The 15,249-nt window shown below is 47.8% G+C and overlaps 4 non-coding genes across 4 annotated transcripts; all 4 read right to left on the minus strand.

Annotated features, from left to right (window-relative positions):
• Positions 1-1,446: 1,446 nt before the first annotated feature.
• TRNAR-ACG (transfer RNA arginine (anticodon ACG)) lies at positions 1,447-1,519 on the minus strand. Its single transcript has one exon. It is a non-coding gene; the product is annotated as a tRNA-Arg (tRNA).
• A 312-nt stretch (positions 1,520-1,831) lies between these two features.
• Positions 1,832-1,904, minus strand: TRNAR-ACG (transfer RNA arginine (anticodon ACG)). Its single transcript has one exon. It is a non-coding gene; the product is annotated as a tRNA-Arg (tRNA).
• A 4,526-nt stretch (positions 1,905-6,430) lies between these two features.
• TRNAR-ACG (transfer RNA arginine (anticodon ACG)) lies at positions 6,431-6,503 on the minus strand. The gene has a single exon. It is a non-coding gene; the product is annotated as a tRNA-Arg (tRNA).
• A 312-nt stretch (positions 6,504-6,815) lies between these two features.
• On the minus strand, positions 6,816-6,888 carry TRNAR-ACG (transfer RNA arginine (anticodon ACG)). The gene has a single exon. It is a non-coding gene; the product is annotated as a tRNA-Arg (tRNA).
• Positions 6,889-15,249: the final 8,361 nt, after the last annotated feature.

Genomic DNA, 15,249 nt, shown 5'->3' on the forward strand with positions numbered 1-15,249 from the left:
GATGACCCCAAGGTTCTTAGCCTCAAAGGTGGGAGCAGGAAGAGGGCCAAGGGAGGCCGGCCAGAGAGTGGCAGGAAAGGAGGGTGCAGGTGTGCCGATGAGGAGAATCTCTGCCTAAATGGGATTAAGGCAGAGATCATTGGCGGCAGACCAGTCCTGGATGGCAGACAGACGGTCAGAGATGAGGGAGGGAAGCCTGAAAACAAGCAGAGTGTCATCCGCATAGCACTGAAAGTTGAAGCAGAGAGCTGCAATGCGGTGGGCAATGGGTGCCAGGTATTGGTTGAACAGCCAGGGAGAGAGGTTAGACCCGTGGGGAACACCACAAGTAGAGAATGAGATGGCGAAAAGGAAGGACCCAAGTTGGACCTGGGAGGGCCGATCAGAGTGGAAAGAGGTCATCCAGGCCAGGGCCTGATCAGTGATACCCGGCTTATCACGGAGACAGTTGAGCAGGATGGCATGGTTGACCGTGTCAAAGGCAGAAGAGAAATCGAGTAGGATGAGGACCCAAAAGGGATGTTAGAGTCATGGTTGGACAGCAGGTCTTCACAGGTGTTCAGGAGAGCAGTTTCCATGCTTCTGACAGCTCTGAAGCCAGGCTGATGGTCATGGAGACAACCAACAGAGTCGGTGTGAAGATTAAGCTGGGAGATGGTCAGCTTTTCCAAGAGTTTGCCCTGGAAAGGAGTGATAGAAACCTGCGAAGTTAGCCGGGCCGGAGGGGTCGGCTGTGGAATTTTTGAGAAGAGGGTGCACAAGAGAATGCTTCAGAGTGGAGGGGAAGATTCCACAGGTGATGGAATGGTTACAGAAGTCGGCCAGATTCAGAGCAAGGGTGTCAATGTGGTCCTTGATGGTTTTGGACGAACAGGGAAGAACCTGTTTTGACTGGAATCACACAATCTCCTGGGCTTGCGCCAATCTGGTTTCCAACCAAGCCACGGCACTGAATCGGCCTTACTGGACCTAAAGATTCAACAGGATGATATCAAAGATGCCAAGAAGCAAGCCCTCCTCTTGTTACTGGGCCTGTCTGCAGCCTTCGACCATGTATACATATTGAATAAATCAAAAAGGCAGCCTATGATCGAGCCAGCCAGGAGTCAACCTGGAATTAGTCAAATGTGTTATCCATTGCGCCACTGGACCGCTGCTACAGCGTGAGCAGGAGTCAGCACTTTTGTAACGAAACAGAAGTTTCCTGCTTGAGACACAGTGAGAAACGTACTTCTCATTTTTACAAGGAGAGGTAGAAAAAAACGCTACAAGCCCACAATGAGCAGGTGAGCGAGCGTGTGCCATCATGAGAAACTTAGTTCTCATTTTTCCCAGATGAGAGGTAGAAAAAACGCACTAACTACGAACAAACAATGTGCTTTTGTGTGCCATGCGTGACAAGGCTCATTTTTAAATACTTTCTAGAACAAAAAGGCAGCATGCGAACGAGCCAGCCAGGAGTCGAACCTGGAATCTTCTGCTCCGTAGGCAGACGCGTTATCCATTGCGCCACTGGCCCTCTGCTGCAGTGACTCTTGGAATCAGCACTTTTGTTACGACGCAGAGGCTCATCATGCGGATTGAGCCATCATGAGCAACTTAGTTCTCATTTTTATAAGGAGAGGTGGTTGAAAACACGCCTACGAACTGACAATGAGCAGGCGTGTGCCATGTGTTAGAGACATCATGAGAAATAACGTAGTTCCCATTTTTTCTCCCGAGTAGAGGTAGAAACACGCTGCAACAGTGACTACAAACACACAATGAGCTTTCGAGTGCCTTGCGTGAGAAGGCTCATTTTTAAATACAGAACAAAAAGGCAGCATTTGAACGAGCCAGCCAGGAGTCGAACCTGGAATCTTCTGCTCCGTAGGCAGACGCGTTATCCATTGCGCCACTGGCCCGCTGCTGCACTGTGAGCTGCATTCAGCACTTTTGTTACGAACCAGAGGCTCAGGTCGGGCTGCCTGAGACATCACGAGAAACTTTGTTCTCATTTTTACAGCGAGAGGTAGGAAAAACGCTACCAACACACAATAAGCAGGCGTGTGACATGTGTTAAAGAAGGCTCATTTTTAAATACTTTATTGAAAACAATACATACAAACATCTGACAAAGAACGCATTTGGCATCAGATACTGCCCGGATTGCAACTCTCTGCACGTATTTTCTGGCGAGTTTTACGGACCAAGCATCTCATTTATTGTACTATAGCACTCACATTTTCATGCGCAAATAACAGATTTAGACTGTTTTCACTTTTTAGTATTGTACCATTTTATGTGCTCGGTGCTCTTCAGTGTTAAATCCGCGGGAGAGGATGATCTGTACCCAGATCAACCCCAAAAGTGCCATACAGATATGAAACAGATAAGGCCTGAGTGATAGGCGTGCCAAGGAGTACTCAACGTGCATGCCACAGAAACGCGAAACATGCAACAAGTGAGAGACATAAAATGGGGTTTTTCACTTTAAGAAAATAACATATAATATATTGAATACAATTTTTTGTTTACTTCTTAAAAGGTGTTTTATTGAGCTGTAGCCTTTCTCTTAGAGAGCAGGACTAAGAAGCCCGGCTGGAGCATTTCAGCACATTTTTATTTCCTTTTGGCGATCGCTGTGTCAGGGTGTTGGGTTGGGGCTCCAAGATTGCCGAACACCAGGCGAGCAGTCTATCATGGGGAACAGTTTAGTATACAACACCGGTGCGATGAAGGCACATGGCCTACTGTGCATTTTAAGCACCACCTATAAGCCGAAACCGTTGCATTGAAGTACAGGTAGGAGGGAGATGACATGTGAAGAGGGACACACGACTTGTTTTTTTTTGGGTTATTTATTTGTTAAATATTGTTGGTTGTTTATCGTCTAATTGACTGCCTTGGGCCATGCTTACCTCTTTGGCCATTCCCACCCACTCCTTGCCCCTCCCACCCAAAACTCAACCCCTGGTATCTATGTTGTTTCTAAGCAGTCTGCTGTGAGTTAATGGCTTAATTGCCGCTGTAAATGGCTACCGGTATAATAACAAAAATCTTACCCAATTCTACCTGTCCTTAACTCACTACCCCACCCCCTCTATTCCCACCTCTCCCCTCTCACCCAATCTACCCTTATCCCCACCCTACTCTACCACCACTGACTATACCCCAAACCACTCTACACCTACCCCACTCTTCGCTACCCACAATATCCCACACCACTGTACACCTACCCTACCCACTGCCCCACCCCACTGTACCCCTATCCATCAAACCACTGTAGACTGGCAAGGTGACACGAGGTCCTTTGATCCCAATAGATTTCGCCCAGCCTTTCCATATCTTCAGATCACTACCGAGTTAAGGTACGTGTTTGTTGAGTCTTCAACTTACCCCAGACCTACGCTAGTTGTTCAAGATCAGACAGGCAGTCAAAGTGAACAGGCACGCCTTTGACAGTGTCTCTTCGGATGTAGGTAGATGCACAAAGTATTCTATTCTGAGGTCCATGCATTCTGCCATGTAAGCGCCAAACAGCCCTTTCACGGGAAGACCCTTCAAAAAGTAAAGACTCCGCTTTCTGTATGTTGGCATGTAGCACGTAGCCCATCTTGGCAGATAGCGTACATCACATTGCATCTAGTGGTGGCCCCATGTTGTGATTCTTCACTTGCCAAATCATAGCAGTGCTAAAAGGTCATGGCCAAGAGGCCTCAGCGGCAGGGGATCTGCGTCCAGTGCAAATTGGCACATGCCAAAACGTCCTGAACAATGGAGAAGGCAAAGAAGTTTCATTAGTGGTGTAATGGGAGGATAAATCGTGTTCCAGATGTTGGGGACATCCCTCAGACCTGTTAAGGGCCTCCATCACACCACTGAGGAATCATCCTTGTTTGTTACTGTTTGCAATGAATGATTGAAGGAGTTGCGTATCTTCAGATCTATAGATTCCTGCTATGATATGACATGATATTGTATTTGAATCGTACTCATACACGCGTGTTTCAGAGCGTGACGAGGCAAGGGAGGGGAAGAAGGGAGGACAAAACAGCGATCTTCCTAGGCCCAGTGACATTGAGAATGCTCAAGTGCAGGGGAGAGGGAGGGAGGAAAGTGCAAGGAGAGGGGCGAGGTGGAACGTGCCGAGGAAGGGATAAAAACAACAACAACTGGTAGCGCAGCCAGCAGGGTGGCAAGTTCGAGGTTTAAAGCGCAGACAAGGGGTGTCTGATAAGTGCCGGTAAGGGCACTGTAGGGTTACAGATACAGACCCAAGTGCAAGGATTGCGTGCAAGGGTTGCCAGGAGGCAGTGCAGGTGTGCGGCTGGGTGGGCAGGGACCTTGGCCCGAAATCAGAGGGTAGCCAGGTGCACGGAGCCGAAGCAGACAGATCAGCAGGGGAGCGGAAGAGCAAAGGCAGAAGCAAAGAGGAAGGTCTTGAGGTGCTTCCGGAAGCAGAGATGGTTCTCCTCAAGTTTCAGTGTGGCAGGCAGGCTGTTCCAGAGGGAGGCCCCAGCTGAGGAAAGAGATCTACCCCCAACTCGTTGCTTGGAGAAGCGACCGGCCCTGAGGGAGTTGGAGGTGGAGGAGAAAAGAGCTCAAGTGGGAAGGTATTTACGGAGGGAGAGTTGAAGGTATTTTGGACCCAGGCCCCAGTAAGCCTTGTGGACAATGCAGAGGGACTTGAATTTAACCCTTGCAGCCACTGGGAGCAATGAAAAGATTTCAGGGCTGGAGAGATACGATCCCTGGGCTTCAGACCAAGGAAACGTCTTGCAGTCCTGTTCTGGATGAGTTGCAGAGGACAGAGAGAAGAAGCAGGCAGATTTAGAAAGAGGCTGTTGCAGTAGTCTAGCCTAGAGAGAATCAGAGCTCTAGATACAGTAAGCTTCTGGGGGAAGGAGAGGAAAGGAACAATACCTCTGCAAATGTACAGTTGGTAGTTTGACTTCTTAGAGATGTCAGAGATGTGAGAAGAAAAGGAGAGTGTGGAGTCGAAGATGACCCCAAGGTTCTTAGCCTCAAAGGTGGGAGCAGGAAGAGGGCCAAGGGAGGCCGGCCAGAGAGTGGCAGGAAAGGAGGGTGCAGGTGTGCCGATGAGGAGAATCTCTGCCTAAATGGGATTAAGGCAGAGATCATTGGCGGCAGACCAGTCCTGGATGGCAGACAGACGGTCAGAGATGAGGGAGGGAAGCCTGAAAACAAGCAGAGTGTCATCCGCATAGCACTGAAAGTTGAAGCAGAGAGCTGCAATGCAGTGGGAAATGGGTGCCAGGTATTGGTTGAACAGCCAGGGAGAGAGGTTAGACCCGTGGGGAACACCACAAGTAGAGAATGAGATGGCGAAAAGGAAGGACCCAAGTTGGACCTGGGAGGGCCGATCAGAGTGGAAAGAGGTCATCCAGGCCAGGGCCTGATCAGTGATACCCGGCTTATCACGGAGACAGTTGAGCAGGATGGCATGGTTGACCGTGTCAAAGGCAGAAGAGAAATCGAGTAGGATGAGGACCCAAAAGGGATGTTAGAGTCATGGTTGGACAGCAGGTCTTCACAGGTGTTCAGGAGAGCAGTTTCCATGCTTCTGACAGCTCTGAAGCCAGGCTGATGGTCATGGAGACAACCAACAGAGTCGGTGTGAAGATTAAGCTGGGAGATGGTCAGCTTTTCCAAGAGTTTGCCCTGGAAAGGAGTGATAGAAACCTGCGAAGTTAGCCGGGCCGGAGGGGTCGGCTGTGGAATTTTTGAGAAGAGGGTGCACAAGAGAATGCTTCAGAGTGGAGGGGAAGATTCCACAGGTGATGGAATGGTTACAGAAGTCGGCCAGATTCAGAGCAAGGGTGTCAATGTGGTCCTTGATGGTTTTGGACGAACAGGGAAGAACCTGTTTTGACTGGAATCACACAATCTCCTGGGCTTGCGCCAATCTGGTTTCCAACCAAGCCACGGCACTGAATCGGCCTTACTGGACCTAAAGATTCAACAGGATGATATCAAAGATGCCAAGAAGCAAGCCCTCCTCTTGTTACTGGGCCTGTCTGCAGCCTTCGACCATGTATACATATTGAATAAATCAAAAAGGCAGCCTATGATCGAGCCAGCCAGGAGTCAACCTGGAATTAGTCAAATGTGTTATCCATTGCGCCACTGGACCGCTGCTACAGCGTGAGCAGGAGTCAGCACTTTTGTAACGAAACAGAAGTTTCCTGCTTGAGACACAGTGAGAAACGTACTTCTCATTTTTACAAGGAGAGGTAGAAAAAAACGCTACAAGCCCACAATGAGCAGGTGAGCGAGCGTGTGCCATCATGAGAAACTTAGTTCTCATTTTTCCCAGAGGAGAGGTAGAAAAAACGCACTAACTACGAACAAACAATGTGCTTTTGTGTGCCATGCGTGACAAGGCTCATTTTTAAATACTTTCTAGAACAAAAAGGCAGCATGCGAACGAGCCAGCCAGGAGTCGAACCTGGAATCTTCTGCTCCGTAGGCAGACGCGTTATCCATTGCGCCACTGGCCCTCTGCTGCAGTGACTCTTGGAATCAGCACTTTTGTTACGACGCAGAGGCTCATCATGCGGATTGAGCCATCATGAGCAACTTAGTTCTCATTTTTATAAGGAGAGGTGGTTGAAAACACGCCTACGAACTGACAATGAGCAGGCGTGTGCCATGTGTTAGAGACATCATGAGAAATAACGTAGTTCCCATTTTTTCTCCCGAGTAGAGGTAGAAACACGCTGCAACAGTGACTACAAACACACAATGAGCTTTCGAGTGCCTTGCGTGAGAAGGCTCATTTTTAAATACAGAACAAAAAGGCAGCATTTGAACGAGCCAGCCAGGAGTCGAACCTGGCATCTTCTGCTCCGTAGGCAGACGCGTTATCCATTGCGCCACTGGCCCGCTGCTGCACTGTGTGCTGCATTCAGCACTTTTGTTACGAACCAGAGGCTCAGGTCGGGCTGCCTGAGACATCACGAGAAACTTTGTTCTCATTTTTACAGCGAGAGGTAGGAAAAACGCTACCAACACACAATAAGCAGGCGTGTGACATGTGTTAAAGAAGGCTCATTTTTAAATACTTTATTGAAAACAATACATACAAACATCTGACAAAGAACGCATTTGGCATCAGATACTGCCCGGATTGCAACTCTCTGCACGTATTTTCTGGCGAGTTTTACGGACCAAGCATCTCATTTATTGTACTATAGCACTCACATTTTCATGCGCAAATAACAGATTTAGACTGTTTTCACTTTTTAGTATTGTACCATTTTATGTGCTCGGTGCTCTTCAGTGTTAAATCCGCGGGAGAGGATGATCTGTACCCAGATCAACCCCAAAAGTGCCATACAGATATGAAACAGGTAAGGCCTGAGTGATAGGCGTGCCAAGGAGTACTCGACGTGCATGCCACAGAAACGCGAAACATGCAACAAGTGAGAGACATAAAATGGGGTTTTTCACTTTAAGAAATAACATATAATATATTGAATACAATTTTTTGTTTACTTCTTAAAAGGTGTTTTATTGAGCTGTAGCCTTCCTCTTAGAGAGCAGGACTAAGAAGCCCGGCTGGAGCATTTCAGCACATTTTTATTTCCTTTTGGCGATCGCTGTGTCAGGGTGTTGGGTTGGGGCTCCAAGATTGCCGAACACCAGGCGAGCAGTCTATCATGGGGAACAGTTTAGTATACAACACCGGTGCGATGAAGGCACATGGCCTACTGTGCATTTTAAGCACCACCTATAAGCCGAAACCGTTGCATTGAAGTACAGGTAGGAGGGAGATGACATGTGAAGAGGGACACATGACTTGTTTTTTTTTGGGTTATTTATTTGTTAAATATTGTTGGTTGTTTATCGTCTAATTGACTGCCTTGGGCCATGCTTACCTCTTTGGCCATTCCCACCCACTCCTTGCCCCTCCCACCCAAAACTCAACCCCTGGTATCTATGTTGTTTCTAAGCAGTCTGCTGTGAGTTAATGGCTTAATTGCCGCTGTAAATGGCTACCGGTATAATAACAAAAATCTTACCCAATTCTACCTGTCCTTAACTCACTACCCCACCCCCTCTATTCCCACCTCTCCCCTCTCACCCAATCTACCCTTATCCCCACCCTACTCTACCACCACTGACTATACCCCAAACCACTCTACACCTACCCCACTCTTCGCTACCCACAATATCCCACACCACTGTACACCTACCCTACCCACTGCCCCACCCCACTGTACCCCTATCCATCAAACCACTGTAGACTGGCAAGGTGACACGAGGTCCTTTGATCCCAATAGATTTCGCCCAGCCTTTCCATATCTTCAGATCACTACCGAGTTAAGGTACGCGTTTGTTGAGTCTTCAACTTACCCCAGACCTACGCTAGTTGTTCAAGATCAGACAGGCAGTCAAAGTGAACAGGCACGCCTTTGACAGTGTCTCTTCGGATGTAGGTAGATGCACAAAGTATTCTATTCTGAGGTCCATGCATTCTGCCATGTAAGCGCCAAACAGCCCTTTCACGGGAAGACCCTTCAAAAAGTAAAGACTCCGCTTTCTGTATGTTGGCATGTAGCACGTAGCCCATCTTGGCAGATAGCGTACATCACATTGCATCTAGTGGTGGCCCCATGTTGTGATTCTTCACTTGCCAAATCATAGCAGTGCTAAAAGGTCATGGCCAAGAGGCCTCAGCGGCAGGGGATCTGCGTCCAGTGCAAATTGGCACATGCCAAAACGTCCTGAACAATGGAGAAGGCAAAGAAGTTTCATTAGTGGTGTAATGGGAGGATAAATCGTGTTCCAGATGTTGGGGACATCCCTCAGACCTGTTAAGGGCCTCCATCACACCACTGAGGAATCATCCTTGTTTGTTACTGTTTGCAATGAATGATTGAAGGAGTTGCGTATCTTCAGATCTATAGATTCCTGCTATGATATGACATGATATTGTATTTGAATCGTACTCATACACGCGTGTTTCAGAGCGTGACGAGGCAAGGGAGGGGAAGAAGGGAGGACAAAACAGCGATCTTCCTAGGCCCAGTGACATTGAGAATGCTCAAGTGCAGGGGAGAGGGAGGGAGGAAAGTGCAAGGAGAGGGGCGAGGTGGAACGTGCCGAGGAAGGGATAAAAACAACAACAACTGGTAGCGCAGCCAGCAGGGTGGCAAGTGCGAGGTTTAAAGCGCAGACAAGGGGTGTCTGATAAGTGCAGGTAAGGGCACTGTAGGGTTACAGATACAGACCCAAGTGCAAGGATTGCGTGCAAGGGTTGCCAGGAGGCAGTGCAGGTGTGCGGCTGGGTGGGCAGGGACCTTGGCCCGAAATCAGAGGGTAGCCAGGTGCACGGAGCCGAAGCAGACAGATCAGCAGGGGAGCGGAAGAGCAAAGGCAGAAGCAAAGAGGAAGGTCTTGAGGTGCTTCCGGAACCAGAGATGGTTCTCCTCAAGTTTCAGTGTGGCAGGCAGGCTGTTCCAGAGGGAGGCCCCAGCTGAGGAAAGAGATCTACCCCCAACTCGTTGCTTGGAGAAGCGACCGGCCCTGAGGGAGTTGGAGGTGGAGGAGAAAAGAGCTCGAGTGGGAAGGTATTTACGGAGGGAGAGTTGAAGGTATTTTGGACCCAGGCCCCAGTAAGCCTTGTGGACAATGCAGAGGGACTTGAATTTAACCCTTGCAGCCACTGGGAGCAATGAAAAGATTTCAGGGCTGGAGAGATACGATCCCTGGGCTTCAGACCAAGGAAACGTCTTGCAGTCCTTTTCTAGATGAGTTTCAGAGGACAGAGAGAAGAAGCAGGCAGATTTAGAAAGAGGCTGTTGCAGTAGTCTAGCCTAGAGAGAATCAGAGCTCTAGATACAGTAAGCTTCTGGGGGAAGGAGAGGAAAGGAACAATACCTCTGCAAATGTACAGTTGGTAGTTTGACTTCTTAGAGATGTCAGAGATGTGAGAAGAAAAGGAGAGTGTGGAGTCGAAGATGACCCCAAGGTTCTTAGCCTCAAAGGTGGGAGCAGGAAGAGGGCCAAGGGAGGCCGGCCAGAGAGTGGCAGGAAAGGAGGGTGCAGGTGTGCCGATGAGGAGAATCTCTGCCTAAATGGGATTAAGGCAGAGATCATTGGCGGCAGACCAGTCCTGGATGGCAGACAGACGGTCAGAGATGAGGGAGGGAAGCCTGAAAACAAGCAGAGTGTCATCCGCATAGCACTGAAAGTTGAAGCAGAGAGCTGCAATGCGGTGGGCAATGGGTGCCAGGTATTGGTTGAACAGCCAGGGAGAGAGGTTAGACCCGTGGGGAACACCACAAGTAGAGAATGAGATGGCGAAAAGGAAGGACCCAAGTTGGACCTGGGAGGGCTGTGGGTGCGATTTCTCGCCGTCCATAACCAGTACAAGAGGGACCCTGCAATAACTCAGACAGAAAAGAGCCAAGTTAACATTACTTTATTAATGCACAAGCATTCGCGAATGGGCAGCAAGTTCAAACGTCTCGCAAAGCAAGTCGTCAAAGTGCCGCGCTTTGCCCTGCACATCGTGGTCCTTTTATACCCATCTGTTTTACATTGTCATACATTGCTGCACATAGATTATGTCCACCACAAGGCGGTTCCTCCCAGTCATGACTTTGCATCAAGGTCAACAGTTCAACATCTGCTATTGTGGTTTCCTGTTATCTGTTATTCGCTCTCTCTCGTGCCCCTCTGTGTATCTCTGTGCACGAGGCTGTGCTTACTCATTCCTTCCCCACCCGTAATCTGCAGATAGTTTTAGCAGGCTCAACATGCTTCGACATACAGTGACCAAACACAATTCTTCTGTTAAAAACAAGTTCTTGCCAGGTCAGCAGGTCTCTTTCTAGTTTGCAATTGCTATTCATATATGGCCATTAAACGCCACCGTATAAAAGAGAAGGCCTCTTCTTTTAGCAAAAAGTACATTCTTTTAACGCATATGATGATTAGTACAAACTCCAAGTGTGAGCACAACATTACATATGTATGCGTACCTTCAATCCACCCTTTGCTCACACTTGAGCATCAATCTAAACCTTCCTAGCATAAGCAGATGGCAGGAAAGCAACATCATCACATACTGTATGTACCATAATCTTCTCCAGGCCTCCCATGTCAAAAAATTCCTGTTGTACATGGCTTTTATCCATTGGATTTAGGCGCGTTATGCTGGAAGAACACATGGAAACACAGCACGACACACATACCGGGAAACATTGGATGCAGAGACAAATACCTACAACTATTGCCGCTAGAACCAGTATAGGCGTAAGAAGTTGCCATCCAATTTCTTTCAGGAGCTTCATCCACCAGCTATCTCCTGACCCTTCCTCCTGGTGGATGCTATCCGCCACTTTATGCAGTTTGTTTACTCCATCCAGGATTCCTGTACTCCCTTCTGGTATGTAAACACAGCATTGGGATCCCACCAAAAAACAGACTCCGCCCCTTTCTGCAGTGAGTATGTCTAAGACATACCTATTTTGGAGAGCCACTAGCCGAATTGCTTTCATTTCATAAGTGATGTTTTCCATTAGGTCTGCAGATTCTTCGATTACGAACTCAAGGGCCCTGCTTAGCTTTTGGATTTCTTGACTGTTCATAAAGATGCCCGCTGGAGGAACCAGGACCCCCATCAGATCTATAAACGTTTCCCATCCTGTAGGTTGATACGTAGGAATTTTTGGGTTTACTGCTCGTTTATTTCTGCTGTGTATTTCTTTATGCAGAGTAGACGGGGCATATACCATCACAGCCGGCATTATTCTGGCTATGTAACATACCCCAACAAAATCTTTGGCTAACCACAAATAAGCCCTCTTGTTACAGACGTAGGCATGTCCTTCAATCTGTAACAATCCCTTTGTGTAGTTATTTAGATTCACCATTTGACTGCACCCCGAGATCATTCTTTGATTACCTCTTGCGCTCCTCTTAAAACATATATTCTTTGGCCTAAACTCTTGTGTGATGGTGATAGGGGGAGGAGGTTCTCTTACTATCTGTACCATAGCAGGTGCAAGCCCGATTCCCTCAGTTTTGATTTTATAGCGTATCTTTTCCTTTAGAAGGGTTTTGTTCTCTCCTCTAACATAACAAGCGGTATTCGGTATCATATATTGCTGTGCTGACACTATTCTCATGTAAATTAATGTACACCCCGCATCCTCAGTAACTGGCGATGCGTACACTGGGATGCCTTCACTGCTATGTCGGGGCATGTGGGTGCAGATCCAGCAATCAGTTTTATTCACTACCCCATATGTTGTGTTTATTATCTTCACGTATTCATTTTTAGCATAGTCTTCCGGGTCGTGTTGGTCATAGGCATCTCGATTCCTGCTCTTGACCCAATCTGTTCTCCCTGTTTCATTTGACTCGGGCAACAGGTTCTTTAATTCATATCTAGATGGATGTTCCAGATACCAGAATATTATGGCAAATGCTATTAGTACTACTATCGTGCATACAGAAAACAAAATTTTGCCTCTTGTGGTACAAACTGGTATTTTCCTCTTACCTTCTGTGTTTGAGGAGCATACACTTATCCGTTCAGGGACTAAACCAGCATACACGGGTGTAGACATAGTTCAGTATATGGCTCAGTATACAGCGTATATCAGTTGCAACCTAGCGATATAGCAATATCCCCTATTTAAAGCACCAGTGTCCTTATTACTCTAGTAGTGGTAGGTCTCACTGAAAACCTTCATCCGATCTGTCCCACGTCTCGTAGTGCCTGTCCCAGGAGGGGAACGCCGAAGGCCCTTCAGGCTACAAGCCCGTCGTCTTCAGTAAGGCACAATTCTGCTAAAACCAACAAGAGAGTCCAAATGTTCATCTCCCTAATGATCAAAGTTCAAAACAGTGTCCTTACACGTTGCTTGGCACATACACGTCACGGGATCGGAGGCGATGGGCACACCTGTCACTGGCATCTGGCAGTACACTTGCAACCTGCGGTTTGTCGGTTCCCTTTTCTGGAGGAATCAATAGTGGCAGCGTCTTCTTGACGTGATTCACGTGGTACCAGTGCGGTTTGCCATCAACTTTTACCGCAGTTTGTGTTGCGAGGAGAACCTGAAACGGGCCCCTCCATCTGGGTTGCAGTCCGCTGGTGCGATCGAAGGCTTTTATAACAACCCAGTCACCGGGCTGCACGTCGTGACCTTCTCCTATCAGAGGAGATGGAGCTACTGCGTTCACCTGTGCATTAATAGAAATCAGTCTATTAGTTAACCCAATACAGTACTGTTGTAATGCAGGCCATGCTTGCTCAGACAATCTCTTAGGTGATATGGGGGTCCCAATACTTGGTGGACGCCCCATAACAATTTCGAAAGGAGATAAACCATGTGTACGCTTAGGCATAGTACGCATACTCAATAATGCAATAGGCAATGCATCCGGCCATTTCAGTCCCGTTTCAGCACAAGCCTTTGCCAGTTTGTTCTTCAATACCTTATTTGTGCCCTCTATAATCCCAGCTGATTGAGGATGAAAAACTGCGTGGAAACGTTGATCAATACCAAGGGCCTTGCAAACTTTGCGTACTACTTCACCAGTAAAATGAGTCCCATTGTCAGACCATAGATATCTGGGGACCGTATACAAGGGCACCCAGTGTTTCAATATGCATTGTGCTGTGGAGGTGGCACTATTGTCCCGCAGGGGATATGCTTCCACCCATCCTGAGAACCCACATTTCATCACCAAACAGTAGGAATGTTTATTTACAGGCTCCAGCTGTATAAAGTCCATATACACCACCTCAAAAGGGCAGGTGGGTAACTTACTGTGGCCCGCCGGGGCCGGTACACCTTTCCCCACATTATATAAAACACATATTTCACATTGTTTTGCCCATTGGCGACAATACATTCCCAATCTTTTGTTGTACCACACAGTACTTAAAACTTCTTCCATAGTTCTTGCGTTAACGTGGGTTGGACCATGAGCCACGCTCACTATCACAGGTAAGTATGCGTCAGGTAGTACCCAGGTGTTCGTTTTGGTATGTGCCCATAGCCCATCTACCGTCTCCTCATATTGATCATCCTTGTGCCAAGATAGTCTTTCTTCAATGGTTGCATCTGCTTGGATTTCCTTTACGCGCTCCTTCGTCCCTTCCATAGTCACATCCCTCCCCACTATGAGCTGTCGGGCTTCCCACCGAGTGTCCCTTGTGGCAGCTAGTTTAGCCATCTGGTCAGCCAAAGAATTTCCCTGCGTGACATAATCCAGTGTTTTTTTATGCGCTGCGCACTTCACTACGGCCACCATTTTGGGCAGCGTAAGGGCTTGCAATAATTCAGCAATCAATCGGGCATGTTTAATAGTATCACCTTGAGAGGTTAAGAAGCCACGCTCTCCCCAGAGTTTACCAAAACTGGAAACCACCCCGTGCGCGTAGGCTGAATCAGTATAAATTGTCACTTTCATGCCGCTGCTTAACACTAATGCTCTAGTTAGCGCAATCAATTCTGCCGCCTGCGCCGATTTCTCACACACTTTCCCACTCTCAATCAACTGTTCCCCTGTAGTTACTGCATACCCTGCTGTTGTCTCCCCATTTGGCAGTTTGAAACAGGAACCATCACAGAATAATATACCCTCATTATCAACCAGCGGGGTGTCTTGCAGGTCTGCTCTACCCTTAGTGTGTTCTTCCATTTGAATCACACAATCATGCCTAATGTCATCAGGTGAGGTGGGCAAAGGAAGCAGTGTCGCTGGATTCAAAGTGTTACACCGTTCAATTTTTACATTACTGGCAAACAGGATCATCTCATACTGTGTGAGTCTAGCTGTAGTCAAATGCTGTGTATGCACTCTATTCAGAAGAACATCTACCGTATGTGGAACTTTTACTGTTACTTCACTCCCTAGGATGATACCTGCACTTTGTTTTAGGGCTGTCGCTGCTGCAGCTACTGCTCTCATGCATGGGGGTAGGCCTCGAGCTACTGAGTCCAGAGTGCTAGAAAAATATGCACATGGTCTCTGTTTACCCCCTTGTTCCTGTGTCAAGACTGACACAGCGCAACCTTCCTGTTCATCAACAAAAAGGCAAAATCTCTTAGTATAATCAGGTGTGCCTAAGGCCGGTGCGTGGCATAGAACATCTTTCATAGCTGTCAGGGCTTTTTCCATCTCAGGTGTCCATTCTAATGGGCCGTTTTCTTGTACTTCTTTTAAGGCTTTTAGCATGGGCTGGATCAATACAGAGAATTCAGGAATCCAGTGCCT

This window comes from Ambystoma mexicanum, chromosome 13 (assembly GCF_040938575.1).
Source record: "Ambystoma mexicanum isolate Mex_15411 chromosome 13, UKY_AmexF1_1, whole genome shotgun sequence".
In the NCBI taxonomy this organism is placed as follows: Eukaryota; Metazoa; Chordata; class Amphibia; order Caudata; family Ambystomatidae; genus Ambystoma; species Ambystoma mexicanum.